At 47.9% G+C, this 23,982-nt stretch overlaps 1 pseudogene across 1 annotated transcript in view; it reads left to right on the top strand.

Annotated features, from left to right (window-relative positions):
- LOC144805976 (uncharacterized) overlaps nucleotides 1–23,982 on the top strand; it is a 138,189-nt pseudogene that overhangs the window by 64,947 nt on the left and 49,260 nt on the right. The gene's annotated exons all lie outside the window — the stretch shown is intronic.

Here is a 23,982-nt window from a genome sequence, read left to right as displayed (position 1 = left end):
CAGCAGCTCTACCACCCTGCTCGACAACCTCGACAACCTCGGACTCAAACAGCCAGTCACGACTCCCACCCACTCCACCGGACACATGCTCAACAGCATCTTCTCCGCCAGCAACTATGTCACCTTCAACCACACCACCAAACTCCACTGGACCGACCACCGCTGCATCCACTTCACCTTCAAGAAACCCACCATGCACCACCACACACAACGGACCCCCGCTGCAGCTGGAGCAAAAGTCACCAAAGACCAGCTAATCGCCACCCTTGCCCGAAACCCACCAACTGACACCACTGACACCAATATTGCTACCCGCAACCTCAGGCAATGGATCGACTACTGTGCCAACACTCTCACCCCGATCAAGAAACCTTCAAACAGATGCATCAACAGAAAAGCCATCTGGTTCACCGCCGACCTCCAGGCATCCTAGCAGACCTGTTGAAGGGTCGAGATGAAGTGGCACCACGAACAGACACAAGACAGCAATGCAGCCCAAAAGAGTGCCATCCGCAGACACCACCATCTCATTCGAACTGCCAAAAGGACTTTTTCGAGGAACGCTTTACAACAACGCACACCACAGCAAAGAGCTCTTCAACATCATGAAGGAACTCTCCAACCCCATCTCCAACTCCAACAACATCCTGACAACATCGTGCGATCGCAAGACCTATGCGACTCCCTAGTCACCTTCTTCCACTGTAAGATCACAGACATCCACGACAGCTTCAACAACCAGGCCCCCCCGACAGCCACCGACACCTCAGACTCACCGCCCCCCAGCCACACCAACCAACTGATCTCCTGTACCCATGTCAATGACGACAACACCATCAAAATCATGAACACCATCCACTCCGGCTTACCATCAGACCCCTGCCCGCACCACATCTTCAACAAAGCAAGCTCCACCATCGCACCCCATCTCCGCCAGATCATCAACAACTCCTTCGAGATTGCCACCTTACCGGAGAGCTGAAAGCACACAGAGATCATCGCCCTACTCAAGAAATCCAAGGCGAACCCTAAGGACCTCAAATACTTCCGGCCCATCTCCCTACTCCCGTTCCCAGCAAAAGTCATTGTGAAGATTGTCAACAGGCAACTGACCCTCTTCCTCGAGGAGAACAACATCCTGGACCCATCCCAATCCGGATTCCGCAGCAACCACAGCATCGAAACTGCCTTCATCGCCACCACCAATGACATCAGGAACCTGCTGGACAACGGAGAAACCGCGGCCCTCATCCTCCTGGACCTTTTGGACGACTTTAACACTGTCTGCCACCACACCCTACGCACACGCCTTCACAATGCAGGGATCCGCGACAAAGCCCTGGACTGGACAATCTCCTCCCTCACTTGCAGAACCCAGAGTGTCCGCCTCCCTCCGTTCCGATCTAAAGCCACCAAGATCATCTGCGGCGTACCCCAAGGATCATCCCTCAGCCCAACCCTCTTCAACGTCTACATGGCACCTCTCACCCACATAGCCCGATCGCATAACCTCAACATCATCTCATATGCCGACAAAACCCAGCTGATCCTCTCCCTCACCAAGGCCCCCACCACTGCCAAAACCAACCTCCACGAAGGAATTGTCGCAGGGATTTCTCCCCCTACACAGAACTGTGCTTAGAGACTTGGAACCTCGGTGAATTAGGATGAACCAAAACTCACCTTAGTACCCAAAATCATCACCTACCAGACTAGCAATCAGTGTCTCATTGGGTAATCCATTCACCAAATGTTAGACAACCCAGAACATGGACTTAGAACACCTCAGGTAATGTGGAACACATGAACACTCTTTCGTTACTCCACAATCTCAGAACGAAACAAGGAGTAAATTTCGACACGTGCAAGTTGGAAATGTTTATTTCTAACACCGTGTTCGCAAGCGCAGTATCTTTGTAAATACAAGCAGACATAGCATAAGCAACAAAGCAATCAGCATAGTTATTATTCCATAAAATACAAAGGGAGAAAGCATGTTCAAATGCTAACGGGAAGAAGGCTAAAATGTACCTAATTCTTACCCTCCCTTGCTAGTATATTATATTAGATCTACAGAAGGTCTCTTCGGGTTTAGAAGGGTGACCCCATACCTCTTGGTCTAGTAGAAATGGATCACATCAGTTTCTACACCGGTGCTCTGAATATGAAGGTTCTTCAAAATGTGTGTGGCATTCTGTGTGCAGTGCATTATTTAATCGCGCCAAAACCCGAGTTGGCCGGCATTGCATATATGTTATGTCTAAGACGTGCGCTGAGTAGACCTGCTAACTGCCACTGTGTTATAATAACCTTGAAGGCCTCAGCACTCACTGTTCAGACACTGTACAGACATAGTTTACCAAGCAAAGCAGATATAATGAGAAAACACAATATTCTCGTGTGAAGCAAACTATCCTGCTTTTCTCTGAACATTCACAATAATGAGTACCGTGCGCAAAGCAGTAGAAAGGAAAATGGCATTTAAACGTCTAATAAGCTCATGCTAACTTAACACAGTGCTAAGACAAAGCTAATCTCCATGACACCATCCCTTGATCCGAGCACAGATAAGATAAGATAAGATAAGATAAGGGGCAAATTTTGAAACGCATAGTTCAACAACATCAGTCCTCAGTAATGTCAAATTTGCACAAAAGGGAACTCTCAAAAATTTCTTTTAAACAACCAACTGTATATTTTCGAGAAAAAAGCTAAAAAAATACAGCCAGGGGACATAGCTATGTCAATGAGTCTGGGCTGGAAAAAAATTCAACAAACAAACAAATGTTTCACGGGCAGATGTGAGGGCAACTTCCTTCTGGGACAATAGAGCTCTTATGCGACTCATCTTGTTGAACTCTACTTTCAAGGTCGAAATTTTCGGCCAGATGGAAACATCAAGTTTCCCATGTGGAGGAGGATACATTACATTCTTACAGCAAACGACAAGTTCACTGACTGTAACTATATAACAATTCCGGCCAGCAAACCACAACAATCTTCATTATTTAAAAGTACATAACTCCCGTTTGCCAGTAATGTGAAAGTGGGCACAATAGCAGGCACAGGCGTACCTTTTAAAATACAGGCCAAATTAGGCTCATTTTGATTGCAAGAGCCATGTAATTGGATATGTCTACAAATCAATGAATGGTCGGGCGCAGCAGTGCAATCTTCACAATTTAAGTAAACTTCTTTACCCTCCCTCAGGCATCTATAGGTAAAGGGAAGCGACCAGACTTCATGCAGATAAGAACTCCCAAGAGGCTCATATCTACCTATTGCAAAGTACTTCATACAATTTTCAAATTTGAATAAACGAATTGGAAGTGTAATCAATCCGTGGATAAGCCACGTTGCTGAATTGGCTTCAGCCACTGAAAATGGTAAAGGTTCTAGTCTCTCAATGTTTAACATAGAAAAGGTAGCATCTTTCATTGACAGTAAACGTTGCTTGTCAGTCAAATTAAACGGGGCAAACAATGATAACGTATTCATGTAATGCCATGGCACTTTGCCAGCTTTTACGGTTTGCAAAGTCCAGGCAAACTGCATAATGGAACGCAATTGATTTTGACCATGGTACAAAACAGACACTTCATCTTTCACAATATCAACAACAGATGACACAATATTGTCTAACGTGTAAATGCGGGAAGAGAGCGTGTTAATGCTATTATCAACAACAGCTAGCACCTTTTCTAAATTTGCTTGATCTATAGCTCTAATGCGGGTAGCCGCTTCAATCTGGGATGTTTACCAGAATTCATTGTAAACAGCATATATCCATCTTTTAGATCTGCCTTTAGCGGGGCCCTTGATAAAATCATTCAGATCAACATCGTCAGTCAGTTTAGACAAATGTAGTTTAACTGACGCCAAAGTGGAGTGTTTGAGCCAATGCTGACATAACTTGCCTACAGAATAGGTTGTCACAGAATGGTCACTTTCAAAACGGGAATCCACCCTGACCTGTGTAAAGCTTTGAGCCAAACCCAGAAACTGATGCTGGCATGAGTCAGCACTTTTTTGCAAGAGCAACCAGTCCTTGGGATCCAAACTCGATATGTTTTTTGTTGTTGTTTTTTTTTGTCCTCATTAGCCGCATTATCGTTCCAAGAAATATCCAACCACCATTAATGTCCTTGAAAGACTAGAGATCAGAAGTGGTCTCATTCTTTCCCAGGGCAGAAGTATCAGATTGGCGGGAGGTATCTTCCGGAAGATCTTACTCCATCGAGGCTTATTTCGAGCTATCGGCCCAGTTTCATCGTGGCACGGGGGCCTCCCTCTGAGCTTGGAGTACAGGGCCTAATCATCGGACCCGGGGGAAAAGAAAAAAAACCTGGATGTCCAGATGGTTTTTCATCTCCACTTAAGTAGAAAATTCTAGAAGGCGAAGCTTCTGGAACTGCCAGATCTTATCATGTCCACTTTAGATATTTCATCGAGCGATGTCAGCCACTCTGCATGAGTCGGAGGGTTGGTGTTGACCCAATTTTTACATATTTGCTGTCTTGCTAAGAGGATAGCATAAAATAGAAATATTCTTTCTGTCCCCACTATGTTGTCGCACAGTCCAAATATAACTAACGACAAACAAAGAGGGATCGGAATTTTAAGAATTGATTCTAGAGAAATCTTGACTTCCTCCCAAAATGTACTAATGTTGGGGCATTCCCAGAACATGTGGACATCGGATGCTGCCGGAAGAAGGCATTTGTTGCAGCACTTCCCTGGTTGAAACTTAGAGAGTCTTTGGGGAGAGAGATATGCTCGATGCAAGGTATATAGATGGTTACGCCTCTGCAAGGTATATAGATGGTTACGCCTCAACCAAACTCGATATGTTAAAAGAAGAATTTAGCAATAGAGTTTGTAACTCTCTGGTCGAAAGTTTAGTGGAATCATTCCAACCTGAATATTCTTCCAATTCGGGAAAAGAAGGAGCATTCAATCTTTTAGTAGTAGTCAATCCAAAGCAAGTTGTCTGTGAAATAGTAGAATTCAAAAACAACATATGGTTCGGGATGAGGCATGCACAGTGCAAAGCCTCAGTGCCTTGCACTTGCCAACCCTTAGAACCCCAAACATATTTCAGGTCGATTGTACCCTTCCTAATTTCGGAGCCTCCAACAGCTAACTGGTCTAGGAAGGACTTCGAATACAGCAATTTTGGTATCGGTTAGTCTAACCTTGAATGTGGACTTTTCAGTTATTTTAAAATAAAAAGAACTGGGATTTGACTGATTGAAATCAGTAAAATAAGTGAACCTTTTCAAAAAGGTAGCAGAACTGCCTTGCATAGGGGCCGGACAATGTCCCCATTGTGTATAATTAACAGTGTTCCTCCTTGAATTAGTTTTATGGAGGAAGTGATTGCCAAAGTGTTGGAAACAATATAAATCAACGTAATTAGCAGATTCTAAATACAAATCTTCAGCATCAAAGGCAGCATAATATTTTAAATCAGAAAATAATACTTTTACGGCCTGAACATCCCAATCATCAGAACGTATATTTAGTTTAACTACATCCCCCATAGAAACTCTAAGTACATTAGGGACATTAATTACTTCACTGGGCCCATGAATTTGAAATCGAACCGCAACCGACACAATCCCTTCTAAAACAGGCCATGCAGTTATATTAACAAAAGCCAGGTCTCTCCTCAATCGATGTGATGAGTAGTGTGGAGCCAATGTTCCATTGATATGTCGAATGCATGTCCTTTCCTCGACATAGTGTCCATTGACAAGTCGAAAAAAATATACCACAAAGCCAATTGTCATGAAAATGTCAATTGAAAAAAGCACCAACCAAATGTAGGTCCAAGGTGGGATCAAAAAATGTTTTTTGAACAGGCTCACCCAAACATAAATTTTTGAAGGGGTCTTTGATGTATGAGAGTCAGAGTCAAAAGAAAATCTGGATTCGGAGGCCAAACGAGTTTGCAAATCAGGCATTGATAAGTCAGCTGGGTAAGTGTAGTCAGTTTCATCAAGGTGAGTACCAGGCAATGTACTCAATACAGGACTCGATATTGCAGGCATCTCGAGGGCAATGGCAGGCACTGGATGTGGAGCCGGAATTAAAACAGAATTTTTCAAAATCGAAGGACATGAGACTGCTGGTGTCATACTAAGAAGAATCGGCCACTCTGTGTAATTTGACATTGTCAATGGAGATATACCTGTTCTCTTTACGACCTGGAAGTGGTGGTGAAATGACTGTTTTTGTGCCCTTCACGCCAAGCACTGGAACTGGAGCTCGATATGAGGGACCAAACTCCTTCTTGTTGTCGATCTTCTCTCGAACCAGTTCACCAACTTGGGGAAGCCAACCAACTACCGGAATCTGCAAAGCAGGTTCAGATGTGCAGGGCAAATGTTCCTTTGCAAGACTGTTTCTGGTCTTTTGTAGATCCTGTAAAACATTGCAATGTTCATCTACGTCAAAGGAGGCAGCTACAGCCGCCGAGTCTAGACCGTCAAGATCCGGGATATACATCTTGATACCAAAGAGCATTTCGTATGGGGTACGCCCACCCAGAGTCCTTCTAGGAAGATTATTAAGGGCACGCTGCACGCTTATGAGGTGGGCCAGCCAGTTCCTGCCAGTGCCTATAACCCTAGACGTCAAAGACTGCTTTAAATCACGGTTCATTCGCTCCAAAACACTATTACCCTCAGGCCTGAATGGAGACGAAAACTTGACTTGGACCCCCAACAAAGTCATGGCTTCCTTATACGCCTTAGAGGCGAACGCAGGACCCTGATCCGAATGGAAGGTACCACAGGCAAACATCCCTACAAAGATACGCAAGTCTCTTATGACAAATCGGGAATCAGCGCTGCGGTGTGGCCAGACCCAGAGAAAGCGTGTGCATGAATAAACTGCTACTCAGATATACTTATACACAGTATCAGAAGAAAAAGAACTGCAGTGATTTAAATAAACACAACCCAATAATGGTTTATTAGAAATGTACAACTGTGTCTGGGGCGGACGCGCAGCAGTCGAAGGTTTAACCTGCTGGCATATGTCACATTCAAGGACATAACCACCCGTCTGTTTGTACAGTCCCCACCACCAGAAACGTTGTTGTAACTGAGAAACAGTAGCCGAAGCGCCTGCATGCGCAGACGCGACACCTTCATGGGCAGCCGTAATCAGCATTGGCCTGCGGTCTGCGTTGGGAATCACTCTTTCACCAACGTCAGGTATTTTCACATAAGGAACTTTGTCAGGACTTAAGTGGTATGTGTACTTCGAAGGGAATCCCTTTGGATATTTACTTCCCTTCTCAGTTGCAGCAATGGCTGCCAAGATATCATCATCAATCTTATTTTTGGAACGTGTACCTGCTGCAACTAGATATGTCGATACTGCTGATTTGGCAGCTTCATCTGCCAAAGAATTGCCAAGAGCGTGGACTCCTACACGCTGATGACCAAGAGTGTGAGTTACAAACACGAGTGGCAACTGCTCTTTAAGCTCAGCCACTCGGACCCAGATCATTTTATGTTTTATTGTGCTACCCTTGGAATCACGAAAATCATTCTGAATCCAAAAGAACAGTTTTTCGTTGTAAGACTGGACACAGTAGTGAGAATCACTCACAATAAGAGTCATCACACTAGGATCTGCGTACTCCAAAGCAAGCATCAGAGCACGCAGCCCTGCCAATTTTGCGGTACAGTCCCCTAAAGTCTGCGTGTGCACGACCCTGGACTTGAACTCATCATTCCCCATGGAACCGACCACAATGGCGCAAGCTGAAACGTACGTGTGTTTAGACCCATGCGCAACTTGCGCCGAACCATCAGTGTAAAAGATACAATGGAAATCCTCCAAAGGCCACATAGTCACTGGCGCAGGATGAACAAATTCATACTGCATAAACTCCTGCGACTTCAAGGAGGCATCAAAAACAAACGTGACATCAGGAGACGTCAATGATGCAGCCCATTGTATCCACCATGGGTGCAAAGCTTTAGAATTTGGTACACTGGCCTTTGTCACTGCCTCAAGGGCAGGATGCGGGTTAACAACCAACATGCGTTTTCCCTGTGACAGTGCTCGTTCCTTTAGAATCGCCATTTGCACTGCTGTCAAAACTTTTTCCACAGTGGAAAACCGCATTTCAGCCGAAGTGTACAAGTGGGACTTGTAAGCGATAGGTACTGTGTCTCCTTCGTTAAAAGTAAGGTAAGTGAAACCCACTGCCCCAGGGATGATTCTTATCACCAGGTTGGTATGGTTATCACGAGTCAGTAAGAATTTAGCTTCTAGTAAATCAGCCTGCAAGGATTGCAAAATGGCTGAATGATCAGGCAGCCAGAAAGATTTGGTAAAGGTAGGTTGTATCAAAGCATACAAAGGCTTGATACGCTGGGCATATTCAGGCACATAGGTACGCCCGAAATTCAAAAATCCTAGCAAAGATTGTCATTTTTTCAGAGTTGTCGGAGCGCGCAGTTGTGCGCATTTCTCCAGGAAGTGAGGCGTCAGTCCTCGACCTTCATTGTTGAGCTCATAGCCCAAGAACAACACTGTGTACTCTGCAATGTGAGACTTTGCAAAGTTAAATTTGTAACCGAAGTCTGCAAAGCAACGAATTATGCGGTCAACGCGACAAAGATGCGACCAAATTTCGTCGTCTGTGAGATAGATGTCATCCACATACGAACACGCATCCGGGTCGATTCTCTCTAGGAGAGATACAATGCGAGTGGAAAAAACGCCTGGACTATTTTTGTAGCCCATTGGTAATCGTTTATATTGTCTTTGTTTACCGCCGCATGGTCCACTGAGAACTCAGTCCGTACAAATTGTTGGATATGTCAAGTGTGGTTTTAAACCGTTTACGCACGAGACCATCCACTAAAGCAGAGCCGTGTGTATTCTGTACTGCGCAGGTACGACAATGCGCGTTCAAATGCCGGTAATCCAATACCAAGCGGAATGATCCGTCTGGCTTGGTCACAGTAAAAAGTGAGTTATTCATCGGTGACACACAATTTTCAATCACTCCTTTATATTCCAATTGTTCAAGGATTTCCGCAACGGAGGCCTTAGCTTCACGTTGGATGGGATATTGAGGTTGAGGCTGTGGCGTAGACCGTAGGGGAATCTCGTGCCGTGGAGAAAATGTATTCCAACCACAGTGAGTACGGTACAGAGCCGGCGCAAGGGCTTTAGCCCACTCTTCTACAAAATGCAACGCATGCTCCTTTGAGACTGCGTGCGCGAAACTAGGGACGATCACCTCCTCCCCTCTCGGAGCTGCGAGCACAAAAGGTGGGGGCCAGTCAGCCTCTGCTAACAAAATATCATAGGTAGTCATAAGATTTTCTCAAAATACCCCTTTTATGGTACGTTATATGTCACCTTCAATTAAAAGGACAATTTCATGAAGTCTGTCAGGGGGAGCTACTCTGGTATCAGCTGTCTCCACAACAACATAACCGTCAGTCGCTGTCACCTTCAGTAGTGGACGCCGGGCCTCCCAAACAATGGTAATCTTCGCCGCGCTGTCCAGCAGGGTCAGAGCCCATGTCTGATTCCAAAGCTGCGTCTCACTATCTGTGGCATATCTCGCTGTTAATGCGGCAACTTTCTTCTTCTGAAACTGGGGTCTTTTCGGTGTTGAATCGTCCTGCTTGCCTTTTCCGTCTTTCGGGAGGGGCTGGTCGCGTCCCTGCTGGCCACCCCTACCTCTGCGCCTCCTCCACCACCGGTCGATGAGGCCGATGAGGCCAATGAGTCCTGAAAAGAACGAGGAGAGCATTGTTCAGAAACCTGAAAACGATCAGGTGATTTAATCATCGCGCGGTCGCGCAAGTCATAAACACGTTCTGTAGACGCAGGCACTGGTGATGCAGGACGGGACTCCTGTTTCTGTTGTTGTCGAAGCACCTGGTGTATACTGCCGCAAAAATCTTACCCCAAGACTCACAGTCACCTGCTTCAGGTATCAAGTCTTTTGGCAAACTAATTGTCAGTATCCTGTGTTTTTCAACAGGAGACGTCTTAGGAAATACTGCTTCCAGCTGGTCAAACTTTTCGGCAAGCCAGAAAAGAAAATCAGCCTTATTCTGGGGGCGCTTGCCCATCACTGCGTTCACCATCACGGGACTAAGCTTCATGCCACCCGCTCCTGCTGGATGCGCCGCAATACCAGAAGCCCCGCCTGGAAGATTGCGGGTAATGTATTGTACTAACGACCTAATTACACTAATTGCGACGACATGTAGTTGTCTTATCTGCGCAACGGGACAAGCCCCGTGCTGCGGATGTGGCTTAAATCCAGCCAAAACAGGCCAAGTAACGCCTGGAATGTACAAAGGACCTAACCATGCCGCTTGTAAAGGGGAGGGTGCCATTAAACCAAACTCGGTGCTGCCAAGCATTAATAGGAACTTCCTGTGTCCTATACGGAACATAGTCTTGTGGCACGGCAGTAGGAGAGTATTAGTCAAACACATCAATGTTTGCGTTCACAGCCGGGAAGGTCACCCATGAGTAGAAAATCTCAAAAGGCTAAGTCACTTCCGCACTCACTACCAAAATCACTGCCATGCCCTCCGCGACAACATTATAATTCTGCAAATGATTGCGCACTGCAATCAGACTTCGCTGCGCTATGTCAACTGCCATAACGACACAGGAAGAAAGAGGTACAAAAAGAACCTATGTAGCACAACTGGGTAGTAATCCAAAAAGAAATCTTTTAGAAAAGATTCAAGCTTGAAAAGACCTATGTCACTATAGGTAGGTTTGTCCGACACTACTGATTTCCGGAAACAATAGCGAAGGGGTTAAGGACTGAATGTAGCACTACTCAAGTGTCATGAAATAAGGCCACCAAAAACATTGGACGCCATGTCGCAGGGATTTCTGCTCCTACACAGAACTATGCTTAGAGACTTGGAACCTCGGTGAATTAGGATGAACCAAAACTCACCTTAGTACCCAACATCCCCTACCAGACTAGCAATCAGTGTCTCATTGGGTCTTCCATTCACCCAATGTTAGACAACCCAGAACATGGACTTAGAACACCTCAGGTAATGTGGAACACATGAACACTCTTTCGTTATTCTACAAACTCAGTACAAAACAAGGAGTAATTGCGGACACGTGCAAGTTGGAAAGGTTTATTTCTAACGCCGTGTTCGCAAGCGCAGTATCTTTGTAAATACAAGCAGACATATTATAAGCAACAAAGCAATCAGCATAATTATCATTCCATAAAATACAAAGGGAGAAAGCATGTTAAAATTCTAACGGGAAGAAGGCTAAAATGTACCTAATTCTTACCCTCCCTTGCAAGTATATTATATTAGATCTACAGAAGGTCTCTTTGGGTTTAGAAGGGCGACCCAATAGCTCTTGGTCTAGTAGAAATGGATCACATCAGTTTCTACATCGGTGCTCTGCATACGAAGGTTCTTCAAAATGTGTGTGGCATTCTGTGTGCAGTGCATTATTTAATCGCGCCAAACCCCGAGTTGGCCCGCATTGCATATATGTTATGTCTAAGACATGCGCTGATCAGACCTGCTAACCGTCACTGTGTTATAATAACCTTGAAGGCCTGGGCACTCACTGTTCAGACACTGTACAGGCATAGTTTACCAAGCAACACAGATATAATGAGAAAACACAATATTCTCGTGTGAAGCAACCTATCCTGCTTTTCTCTAAACATTCACAATAATGTGTGTCGTGCGCAAAGCTGCAGAAAGGAAAATGGGGTTTAAACGTCTAATAAGCTCATGCTAACTTAACACAGTGATAAGACAAAGCTAATCTTCATGACAGAATGAAGGCCATCACCGAATGAATGAAGAGCAGCCGCCTGAAACTGAACTCGGACAAGACGGCTGCACCCTGTCCGCCCGGGACGACGCCTGATGGCCGGCCACACTGGGAGCTTCATCGACTCCCACTGACCATGCGAGCAATCTGAGCTCCATCCTGGACTCATCGCTGTCAATGACCCAGGAAGTCAACACCGTATCCTCCTCCTGCTCCAACACCCTCCGCAAGATCTACAGATGGATCCCCCCGGAACCAGAGGGACAGTCACCCAGGCCCTCGTCACCAGCAGGCAGGACTACGTCAACGCCCTCTACGCAGGAACCTTGGCCAAACTCCAGAAACAACTACAATGCATACAGAATGTCTCTTCACGCCTCAGCCTCGACATCTCCCGCTACAGCCATATCACATCCCACCTGAGAGACCTGTACTGGCTCCCCGTCAACAAGAGGATCACCTTCAAGCTCCTCACCCTCGCATACAAGGCACTCCACAACACCGGACCAGCGTACCTATACAGACGACTCAGCTTCTACACCCCGAACTGCCAGCTGTACTCCGCAGACCTTGCCCTCGCCCTCACCACCATCCCTGTGTGGGTGAAATACCCCCTCCGTCCTCAGACCCCATCCACTGAGAGACCCCTGTGTGGGTTAAATACCCCCTCCATCCTCAGACCCCATCCACTGAGTGAGGGACCCCTGTGTGGGTGAAATACCACCTCCAACCTCAGACCCCATCCACTGAGTGAGAGACCCCTGTGTGTGTGAAATACCCCCTCCGTCCTCAGACCCCATCCATTGAGTCAGAGACCCCTGTGTGGGTGATATACCCCCTCCACCCTCAGACCCCATCCACTGAGTCAGAGACCCCTGTGTGAGTGAAACACCCCTTCCATCCTCAGACCCCCTCCTCTGAGTGAGAGACCCCTGTGTGGGTGAAATTCCCCCTCCATCAGACCCCATCCACTGAGTGAGAGACCCATGTGTGGGTCACACCTGATGGAACTGTTTCATGACTTTATTGTGACTACAACCTGCTTCTTTCCTTGTTTTATGAGTGAGCCACTGAAGGGGGAGGTGAACAAGAAAGCATCAGAGAAATGCAAACCCTGATGTGGTGCAAAGCAGCGGGAGAGTTTTGATTGTCGGAGGTAGTCATTGCGGCGAGGACCGGCCCGTACAATTGCTGCTCCTCGAGATGTATCAGTTTTCTTCAGAGTGTACGTTACATTTTATTAATAGCACTAGCGCGCTGCCAGTGCTGCCGTTCCTAATACTTTCAGTGCCAGTTTGTGACCTGAGTTGTTTGTACTAAATAGTAAAAGGTTGTGCTGCTTATTCACAGCGAAACCCTCTTCTATGCAGTCCCGGCTATGTTTTTGCTTACTGGAGTGGCATCGTTCAATAAGAATGGAAAATATCTTCAATTTGTAGAGTTCCTTAAAAAGTAAAAATATCTTTAATTGCAAATTGTCCTTGATTTATGTGTGGTACGACGTTCCCGTTGGGCGCTCTCTTTCATCATGTAACTAGCGTGTGTGGCAGAGCTTTTTCTTTTTACAAGACATGCGAATACATTGTAGGTGTCTTATTCCATTGTTGTAAAGACAGAGGCCTCATTTGTCACAATTATCTAAGCTATTCAGCTAAGTTGCGCCAATGTAGCTTTGTTTTTAGACTGAATTAATCTATTTAGTAAACGGGTTCTCTTGGTTTCTTCTAGCAAACTTAATTCAGCACAGCTCACGTGCTCAGTATCTATGTTGTAGCTCTCCGTGACAGCAACTTCTGAAAACAAATGTGTGCAGGGCCCTTCTGTTCATCTGGGCAGTGTGCGGGCTCTGCATTCACATCATAATGTTATGCAATTATTTCATAACCTGTTTCAGAGGCCTGCTTGGGAATTGTTTAGCAGTGATACGAGTGTATTTAACACCGAACCCCTCTTGTTTTGCACATACTCCGGTTCTTAGCTACATGACTGCGTTTTTGTCTAAACTATTGCATTTTATTTTCCATGGGATGTTTCTTTAGTACATTGTGGAGTCTCGAGGTCACCTAAAAGCGATCATGGGAGTTCTGTACTTCGTTTTCATGTTACACCTGACCTAGTGCTGTCATCCGTACTGGAGTGTGCACGTGCCTTGCTCTCCATATTCGGCCTAAGCAGAATAATGCTTGTAAGACCTGAATTCTTCTGTTTTTATAAATGCCAAAACGAAAACCTTTTTTGAAAAGCAGTATGAAGACGGAAAAGGGAGAAGTGGTCCCTTAAAAAAAAAACATGCTTGGACGAGTTACAGTTCACATTTAATGCTTCTAAAATGATTCCTTAATTACCATGATTGATCATCTGTGTGCAATTTATATCCCATGAAGTTTTAAAACATATGCTTACAAAACGCCCTGGTGTAGTCACACTCAGGGCGGAGCATAAGGGAAGGGGAAAAAATAATAAAATATTGAGAAATGACTAGACACAACACAAATGTAACAAACCAAGTGATAGAACAGTGAATATCACCCTGTGACGGGGAATGGTGATAAGACAAAGTGCAGTTAATGGGAAAGTGCTTTAAAAGAGGTTTGTGGATACCAATGAAACCTTTATTTATAGGTTCCACGACCAGGATTAAAAAGAATGAGGATGGGTCGTGTTAGAAGAGAAGACTAGGTTCTCAAAACATTATTAGTTTTTCCCCTTCCCTTATGCTCCGCCCTGAGCGTGGCTACACCAGGGCGTTTTGTAAGCAGACCCGATGATGAATCATGTCACACACTTTTGTGTGTGAGTGAGGGCAGTTTTCAAAACAGATTTATTTTTTCTGTCTCGTGTTGTTACACGTGTACTCTAATCTCTCCACCCCTTCTTGTGTGTATACTTTGCCTTAGGGGGTTCGGGGTGGTGGAGTTGTATAATTTCTTTGACCCTCTCCCCTTCTTTGTGAATAGTGAGTTTTAAAACATATGCCTTTTGTAGCAGGCCCCCTTCCAGTAACATTCATCTCAGAAAGGGGCTGTAGGTTAGTAAGTTTGCAATTCAGGGGCTATGTAGAAGCTTGAACGTCTTTCCAAAGCTTATTACTGTTTTAAAGGGCGTAGTAATTTCTGATATTTCGCTTTTTCCATGGTCTTATGTGTTTGGTTTTATTTCAGGGGGAAAATGTCTCTGTCTCTGAGAGCTTTAGTCATGCTGCTGTCTCTGGTTAGTGCCCTTCCTTCCATTTCTGCTGCTTTGCTGCAGTTTTAAGACCTTGTTAGAGTTTCTTGTTGCTGAAATGGGGGTAATTTCTGATATTTATCTGTTTCCCTAATCTTCATTACTTGATTTTGCCCGCCGCAAGTCAATGTCACTCATAGGGAAGTACGACATTACAACGCATGCTTTTACCACGCATGCTTTTACATCGCAAGTTTTACAACGCATACCATTACAACGCATAGTGCTTTGGGGCGCTGGATAGTGAATAGTTTAATTTACTATTCCAACTCCAGTCCCCGTGGATAGTAGGGAAGGTGTTGGCTAGAACATTAAACCTATTCCCTATCCTAGAGCGCCCCCCGGCGCAATGCGTTGTAATGGTTTGCGTTGTAAAAGTTGCGATGTAAAAGCATCGCGTGGTAAAAGTTGCGTTGTAAGTGATGTTTCCCACTCATAGTCATTGAAATGTCACTCATAATTTCACTGAAATTATGAAAATGTCACACATAGCAATCTGAAACCTTGGCAGCTATGGTTTGAGGATTCACGGCCCTGTCGAATATAAAAAATCACCCCCAGGAACAGGAACATTAGAAATGCTGCCCAGTCTCATTGCAGCAGCTGTGTCTACATTGCACACATTGAATGAAATACAAGTCGTCATTTAAATTCACTCATGAATGTCATGTCTGTTCCTTTGCAGGCGCCAATGCTTGTTTCCCATATAAGACCCTGTCATGGACTGTGTGTGTCCACACCTCTGTGACATTTAAAAACCCAGGTCTTTACAGTCACCAAAGCTTGTTTCCCTGCTTGAGCCTGGAGGCGGCGGTTCCGTCAGTGGCCACCATAGGGCGCTCCTCGCCTGCTGATGAAACCCACTGAGCAGCACATTGGATGAAAGGGAGAAGGGTTTCCTCTTCCGGGTCAGCGGCTGCAGAGACAGCATCAGCAGCGGTGATGACATCACTTCCTGCCTCTCTTTGTGTGTCCAGCCTGCTGCAGAGGAGGAAGGAGCCCTGTCTGTCTGTGCAGCGACCTTCATCTTCAGACCCCCTCCCTCATCCCCCCCCCCCAGCTCCAGGAGGAGGAGAGAGCCTGGACAGGTTTCTGCTCAGGTAGGAGAGCTGCTAACTCACTTGGCTGCAATTTATTAATCCATGGATCAGAACCCCTCCCCCCTGGCATTCAGGAGAGCTCAGCTCTTCCTCCTGCTGAGGCTGAGTGGGGAGCAGGGGAGGTGAGGCCTGTCTAGGGGTGCAGAGGAGGTGAGGCCTGTCCAGGGGTGCAGAGGAGGAGAGGCCTGCCCAGGGGTGCAGAGGAGGTGAGGCCTGTCCAGAGGTGCAGAGGAGGAGAGGCCTGTCCAGGGGTGCAGAGGGGGAGAGGCCTGTCCAGGGGTGCAGAGGAGGTGAGGTCTGTCCAGTGGTGTTGAGGAGGAGAGGCCTGTCCAGGGGTGCAGAGGAGGTGAGGCCTGTCCAGGGGTGCAGAGGAGGTGAGGCCTGTCCAGAGGTGCAGAGGAGGAGAGGCCTGTGTCCAGGGGTACAGAGGGGGAGAGGCCTGTCAAGGGGTGCAAATGAGGTGAGGTCTGTCCAGTGGTGTTGAGGAGGTGAGTCCTGTCCAGGGGTGCAGAGGAGGTGAGGCCTGTCCAGGGGAGCAGAGGGGGAGAGGCCTGTCCAGTGGTGCAGAGTAGGAGAGGCCTGTCCAGGGGTGCAGAAGAGGAGAGGCCTGTCCAGGGGTGCAGAGGGGGAGAGGCCTGTCCAGGGGGGCAGAGGAGGTGAGGCCTGTCCAGGTGTGCAGAGGAGGAGAGGCCTGTCCAGGGGTGCAGAGGAGGTGAGGCCTGTCCAGGGGTGCAGAGGAGGTGAGGCCTATCCAGGGGTGCAGAGGAGGAGAGGCCTGTCCAGGGATGCAGATGAGGAGAGGCCTGTCCAGGGGAGCAGAGGAGGTGAGGCCTGTCCAGGGGTACAGAAGAGGTGAGTCCTGTTCAGGGGTGCAGAGGAGGTGAGGCCTGTGTCCAGGGGTACAGAGGGGGAGAGGCCTGTCCAGGGGTGCAGAGGAGGTGAGGCCTGTCCAGGGGAGCAGAGGAGGAGAGGCCTGTCCAGGGGTACAGAGGGGGAGAGGCCTGTCCAGGGGTGCAGAGGAGGTGAGGCCTGTCCAGGGGAGCAGAGGAGGAGAGGCCTGTCCAGGGGTGCAGAGGAGGTGAGGCCTGTCCAGGGGTGCAGAGGAGGTGAGGTCTGTCCAGGGGTACAGAGGAGGAGAGGCCTGTCCAGGGGTACAGAGGAGGAGAGGCCTGTCCAGGGGAGCAGAGGAGGTGAGGTCTGTCCAGGGGTGCAGAGGAGGAGAGGCCTGTCCAGGGGTACAGAGGAGGTGATGCCTGTCCAGGGGTGCAGAGGAGGAGAGGCCTGTCCAGGGGTGTGGAGGACGCAAGGCCTGTCCAGGGGTGCAGAGAAGGCGAGGCCTGTCCAGGGGGCAGAGGAGGTGAGGCCTGTCCAGAGGCGTGAGGAGGAGGTGAGACCTGTGCAAGGGTTCAGAGGAGGAGAGGCCTGTCCAGGGGTGCAGAGGAGGAGAGGCCTGTCCAGGGGTGCAGAGGAGGTGAGGCCTGTCCAGGGGTGCAGAGGAGGCGAGGCCTGTCCTGGGGTGCAGAGGAGTAGAGGCCTGTCCAGAGGTGCAGAGGAGGAGAGGCCTGTCCAGAGGAGTGCAGAGGAGGCGAGGCCTGCCCAGGGGTGCAGCAGAGGTGAGGCCTGTCCAGGGGTTCAGAGGAGGAGAGGCCTGTCCAGGGGTGCTGAGGAGGAGCGGCCTGTCCCAAGGAGTGCAGAGGAGGAGAGGCCTGTCCAGGGGTAGAGAGGAGGTGAGGCCTGTCCAGGGGTGCAGAGGAGAAGAGGCCTGTCCAAGGGTGTAGAGGATTTGAGGCCTATCCAGGGGTACAGAGGAGGCGAGGCCTATCCAGGGGGCAGAGGAGGTGAGGCCTGTCCAGAGGCGTGAGGAGGAGGTGAGGCCTGTCCAGAGGCTGCAGAGGAGGAGAGGCCTGTCCAGGGGTGCAGAGGAGGAGAGACTTATCCAGGGGTGCAGAGGAGGAGAGGCCTCTCCAGAGGAGTGCAGAGGAGGCGAGGCCTGTCCAGGGGTGCAGAGGAGGTGAGGCCTGTCCAGGGGTGCAGAGGAGGAGAGGCCTGTCCAGGGGTGCTGAGGTGGAGAGGCCTGTCCAGAGGAGTGCAGAGGAGGCGAGGCCTGTCCAGGGGTGCAGAGGAGGAAAGGCCTGTCCAGGGGAGCAGTGTCTCTCTTCGGGGCCTGTGCATAGCGCCCCGAGGCACAGGGCTGAGTCAGAGGCGCTGTATGGGGTGGAATGAACTCTGGTCTCCTCTGTCCTTAATGAGAATCCTTCACCGAGAGGCCTGTCCAGGGGAGCAGAGAAGTAGAGGCCTGTCCATGGGTGCCGAGGAGGAGAGGCTTGTCATGGGGTGCAGAGGATGCGAGGCCTGTCCAGGGGTGCAGAGGAGGCGAGGCATGTCCAGGGGTGCAGAGGAGGCGAGGCCTGTCCAGGGGTGCAGAGGAGGCGAGGCCGTTCCTGGGGTGCAGAGGAGGTGAGGCCTGTCCAGGGGTGCAGAGGACGTGAGGCCTGTCCAGGGGTGCAGAGGAGGTGAGGCCTGTCCAGGGGTGCAGAGGAGGCGAGGCCTGTCCAGGGGTGCAGAGAAGGTGAGGCCTCTCCAGGGGTGCAGAGGAGGGGAGCCCTGTCCAGGGGTGCAGAGGAGGCGAGGCCTGTCCAGGGGTGCAGAGGAGGAGAGGCCTGTCCAGAGGACTGCAGAGGAGGCAAGGCCTGTCCAGGGGTGCAGCGGAGGTGAGCCCTGTCCAGGGGTGCAGAGGAGGAGAGGCCTGTCCAGGGGTGCTGAGGAGGAGAGGCCTCTCCGAGGGGTGCAGAGGAGGCAAGGCCTGTCCAAGGGGTGCAGAGGAGGAGAGACCTGTCCAGGGGTGCAGAGGAGGTGAGGCTTGTCCAGGGGGAGGAGAGGAGCGTAGGCCTGTTGAGGGGTGCCAAGGAGGTGAGGCTTGTCCAGGGTTGCGGAGGAGGTGAGGTCTGTCCAGGGGTGCAGAGGAGGTGAGGCCTGTCCAGGGGTGCAGAGGAGGTGAGGCCTGTCCAGGGGTGCAGAGGAGCTGAGGCCGGTCCAGGGGTGCAGAGGAGGCGAGGCTTGTCCAGGGAAGGAGAGGTGGTGATGCCTGTCCAGTGGTGCAGAGGAGGGGAGGCCTGTCCAGGGGTGCGGAGGAGGTGAGGTCTGTCCAGGGGTGCAGAGGAGGTGAGGCCTGTCCAGGGGTGCAGAGGAGGTGAGGCCTGTCCAGGGGTGCTGAGGAGAGGCCTGTCCAGGGGGTGCAGAGGAGGTGAGGCCTGTCCAGGGGTGCAGAGGAGCTGAGGCCGGTCCAGGGGTGCAGAAGAGGCGAGGCTTGTCCAGGGGGAGGAGAGGAGGTGATGCCTGTCCAGTGGTGCAGAGGAGGGGAGGCCTGTCCAGGGGTGCAGAGGAGGTGAGGCCTCTCCAAGGGGTGCAGAGGAGGCAAGGCCTGTCCAAGGGGTGCAGAGGAGGAGAGACCTGTCCAGGGGTGCAGAGGAGGTGAGGCTTGTCCAGGGGGAGGAGAGGAGCTTAGGCCTGTTGAGGGGTGCCAAGGAGGTGAGGCTTGTCCAGGGTTGCGGAGGAGGTGAGGTCTGTCCAGGGGTGCAGAGGAGGTGAGGCCTGTCCAGGGGTGCAGAGGAGGTGAGGCCTGTCCAGGGGTGCAGAGGAGGTGAGGCCTGTCCAGGGGTGCAGAGGAGGTGAAGCCTGTCCAGGGGTATAGAGGAGGGGAGGCCTGTCCAGGGGTGCAGAGGAGGTGAGCTCTGTCCAGGTGTGCAGAGGAGGTGACACCTGTCCAGTGGTGCAGAGGAGGCGAGGCCTGTCCAGGGGTGCAGAGGAGGTGAGGTCTGTCCAGGGGTGCAGAGGAGGTGAGTCCAGGGGTGCAGAGGAGGTGAGGCCTGTCCAGGGGTGCAGAGGAGGTGAGGCCTGTCCAGGGGTGCAGAGGAGGTGAGGCCTGTCCAGGGGTGCAGGGGAGCTGAGGCCGGTCCAGGGGCGCAGAAGAGGCGAGGCTTGTCCAAGGGGAGGAGAGGAGGTGACGCCTGTCCAGTGGTGCAGAGGAGGGGAGGCCTGTCCAGGGGTGCAGAGGAGGTGAGGTCTGTCCAGGGGTGTAGGCATAGAGGCCTGTCCTGGCTTGTCATCTGGGTTCTGTGCGTTTAGACAACATAGACTATAGGATTGGTGTCAGACTGATTCTGGACACCTCTATCTGGTATGTTGGTGTGTATACCAGCTAGCTCACAGTGCCAATGGAAACTCCTATTACCAAGGAGGGAAGAGTTTCTGGCAACTATCAAACATGACAACTCTGATTCTCTTAGATAGATACACAGAATAAACGGTTGGGATGTTTTCAATATGTATTTTATGAACAGTCGTTATTCTAGTGTAAAATAGATGTGCTGAGACAATCAATAGACAATAGACGATATACATAACTAGAAGCACTAGAAATGTAAAAGGAGTGGGATAGGGGAAACATTTATTAAGGCAATCCGTATGTTATATGTTAAACCTTAAACAACAGTTATGATAAATGGTGTGGCATCGGATAATTTTAAAGTGCCCTATTCATAGATCCGTTTATTCGGAAACTGGAGCAAAATCAAGCTATAAGACCAATGGTGACCCCCAATGGAGCAACTAAAACATTAGCCTATGCTGATGATATTGCTATAACAACAACTAATCCAGAGGAAGCCATTAAATTAATTGAACAAGAGGCCGGGAATTTTGGGGTGGTTTCGGGTTATAAACTGAACTCAAATAAAACTCAAATTGTAATTAATAACAACTTAATTATTGTGATAATAGGGTAGTAACTAATGCAGTTTATCTTGGAGTTAATATTACCTCAAATCTTGATAACCTGGTTAAAATTAATCTTAATCCACTGCTGAAACAAACGGATCAAGCTTTGAAGAAACTGCACAACTTACAGCTAACCATTATTGAAAGATGTAATCTTATTAAAATGGTATTTTTTCCAAAATTCCTATACTTTTTTAGAGCCATATGCCTAATGTTTGATCAACAAATCTTTAAAAAATTGATGGAATATTTTCTCGTTTCATTTGGGGATATAGTAAATCTTGTAGAGCCACTAAATTCATCAATCTCCCCAAAGATAGGGGAGGACTTGCCCTTCCAAATTTTAAACTTTATTGGTCGGCGACTATTCTTAATTATAGCAGAGCACTCTTAACCCCAAGCTCGCTATCAGAAGAATTGAGTGGGGTCCCAACTCCACAGGAACTTATTCTAGGTGAAGAGACACGACATCATCTTTGGCGTTTGATATATGATTGCCACTTTAAAAAGGTTCGGTTTAAAACCCTAAAGGGTGTCTATATTGCATGGGGTAATATACGTAAAATTCTCGGGATTGGTAGATTTTTGCATTTTACAACCATGTATCGAAATCATAACCTTCCTGAGATTTTTTCTGATGCATGCATGGAACGGTGGGTCAGGCTTGGTATCACGACACTTGGTTCATTTTACAACTCTATCGGGTTGTGTACATTTGATCTGTTAAAAAAGAGATTTGGTCTGGATCATCATGATTTTTTTTAAATACCTCCAAATTAGAGATTTTATTTAAAAAAAGTGTGGTGGTAACTCCGCATTTCGAAAAATACAATTAATGGAAACGATTATACAAAATAATACAATTAAAATTGGGGAAATTTATACTAATCTGATTACCATGCTGCCTGATGATTTGGATAAACATATCCAAATTTGGCAGGATCAATTAGAGATTCCCGAATCCGCTATTCAGATGGGTTTCGATCAGTGTCAATCAATCTTAGTCTCAACAAAACTACAGGCACAATACTACAAGACTTCAACTTTATTATACGCTTAAAAAAATAGCTAAGTGGAGTACAGGCAAGGGGACTCAATGTCCGCGATGCTCATCACCAGAAGCAGATTTAATACAAATGTTAGCAACTTGCAGGGAACTTTTTATAATAAAACAGGAGATATCCACTTTTCTTTCTAAAATCTTTCAAGATAAGATAGAGATAACCACCGCCGAAATCGTAATTGGGGCAAGTGTTGACACACGGCCACCGCATGTAAGGGGCTTGATATATGTGGCAATGGCTGTATTTAGAATTTGTCTTGCATCAGCTTGGCTTGCTGCATATCCGCCTACATTCCAACAGTGGCAAACACGCTTACTGGCGACTTATAGCTTGGAAACTGCAATATATAAACGTAAGGGTCGAAACAAGAAGAAGTTAGGATTTGAAATTTGGAACCCCTTAGCACAATGGATTGAATATACGGGTTAAATAAGTATGTATAGGATGTAACTACTTTCTTCTTAGATCTGTACAAACCATATTTTTGTTTAATTTGTGTTCTCATTCTGACCTATGCTTATAATTATGTTTATGTTGTTATATTTATTTAATTTTCATGCCTGTGCTAGGGAGGGGTGGGGGTATGGGTTGCTGGATTAATGTAAAACATCAATAAAGACTGTTTAAAAAAAAAATCATCACAGATAACACTGCTACGTTAAAGAAAATTCTTTAATTTTAAAATTTTAAATGCAAGAATAGGAAATCTACAAGCAGGTGGCTGAATTTTTTTTTCTTTTTGTGGCCTGTGCTTGCAATAAAACAAATAAGAATAATTAATCATCACACCAATTTGCCAAGACAAGATCCGTTGTCTTTACCAGTGCTTGCACAAGATGCGTCATGATAATTTTCTGTGAAGATTATTAATAAAGGTTTAACTTTTGTTGTGATAAAAAAAAAGAAATGTATAAGGATGATAGATGTCTATCATTCTGCTAAAATAATGAATGCATACCAGCATATAAAATACATTACAGTAAAATGCGTACTCCTACGATGTAATCCTAGCTAGATGTACCTAAGTGTACCAAGCATGTATGTAGGTGTTAAGCCAAGAATCCTCCTAGGATAAGTGAAACCCCATTACCTGAATTGAGAGAGTGTGGGACCCCCGTTCTGGTCTCGAACTGGACAACCCGCAAGGGATGTTCAGACCACTGCGAGCTGGAGTGTCTGAATGCAGGAACCTCAGCGTCTCGCGGCAGTGTGTCGGCATGGAAGTCCTGATCTCCTCGCTCTTAACTCAGTAAGATGTGCTGTATTTATACAAAAATTATCTAGTGTTTCTTTGTCCCTTGTCCCTTGTACTAGCCATTTTTGGATTTGAGCATGACGTAGGGGATGAACCTTGTACATAGATATTATGCAGGTGGTGCAGCTTCTACCTGGTTTCCAAGAACCCTCATGAATATTCATTCATATGGTATGAGTCCATTGATGAAGTTATAGGAGGCTATTGTTCAGGGAAAAACCCTCCTGCTGCACCCAGGACTTGAACTAGGTAAAGGTTCAATCCTAAAAGGTAAAAGTATATGATATTACCCGGACCTATATATGGGTACCTATATGGAACATAACAGGTCCTCACCAGGCCACGGTTCATACGGTTTGCTCATTTCTCCCCTGAGACGGAAGCCGGGGGATCTACAATTCTATCCCTGTACTTTGGTAAAGATCATTTTAAAATTTGTATATATTTTAACAGTCCGTTTTAAATTGCCATACTAACGGGACACTCGAGTGCAAGAATTGCGTTGCACCGAGGCTTGCTGCACACACCTTCCATCCATCCCCGGCGCAGCCGATTAGGGCGCTGACGACGAGGGGTAAAGGCTGTGGGCGCCATCTTGCTGGGAGGAAGGGTTGGCGGTCCAGTTGCAGGACGCCTCCCGCCCTCCCTGATACTCAAGGGGTGGTGTTTACTTGGCACAGGACTTTGCTCATTTCTCCCCTGAGGCGGAAGCCGGGGGATCTACAATTCTATCCCT

Source organism: Lissotriton helveticus (assembly GCF_964261635.1).
Source record: "Lissotriton helveticus chromosome 1_1 unlocalized genomic scaffold, aLisHel1.1 SUPER_1_unloc_37, whole genome shotgun sequence".
NCBI lineage: Eukaryota > Metazoa > Chordata > Amphibia > Caudata > Salamandridae > Lissotriton > Lissotriton helveticus.
The sequence above is the reverse complement of the archived record's forward strand: the minus strand, read 5'-3'. Positions and strand labels throughout refer to the sequence as shown.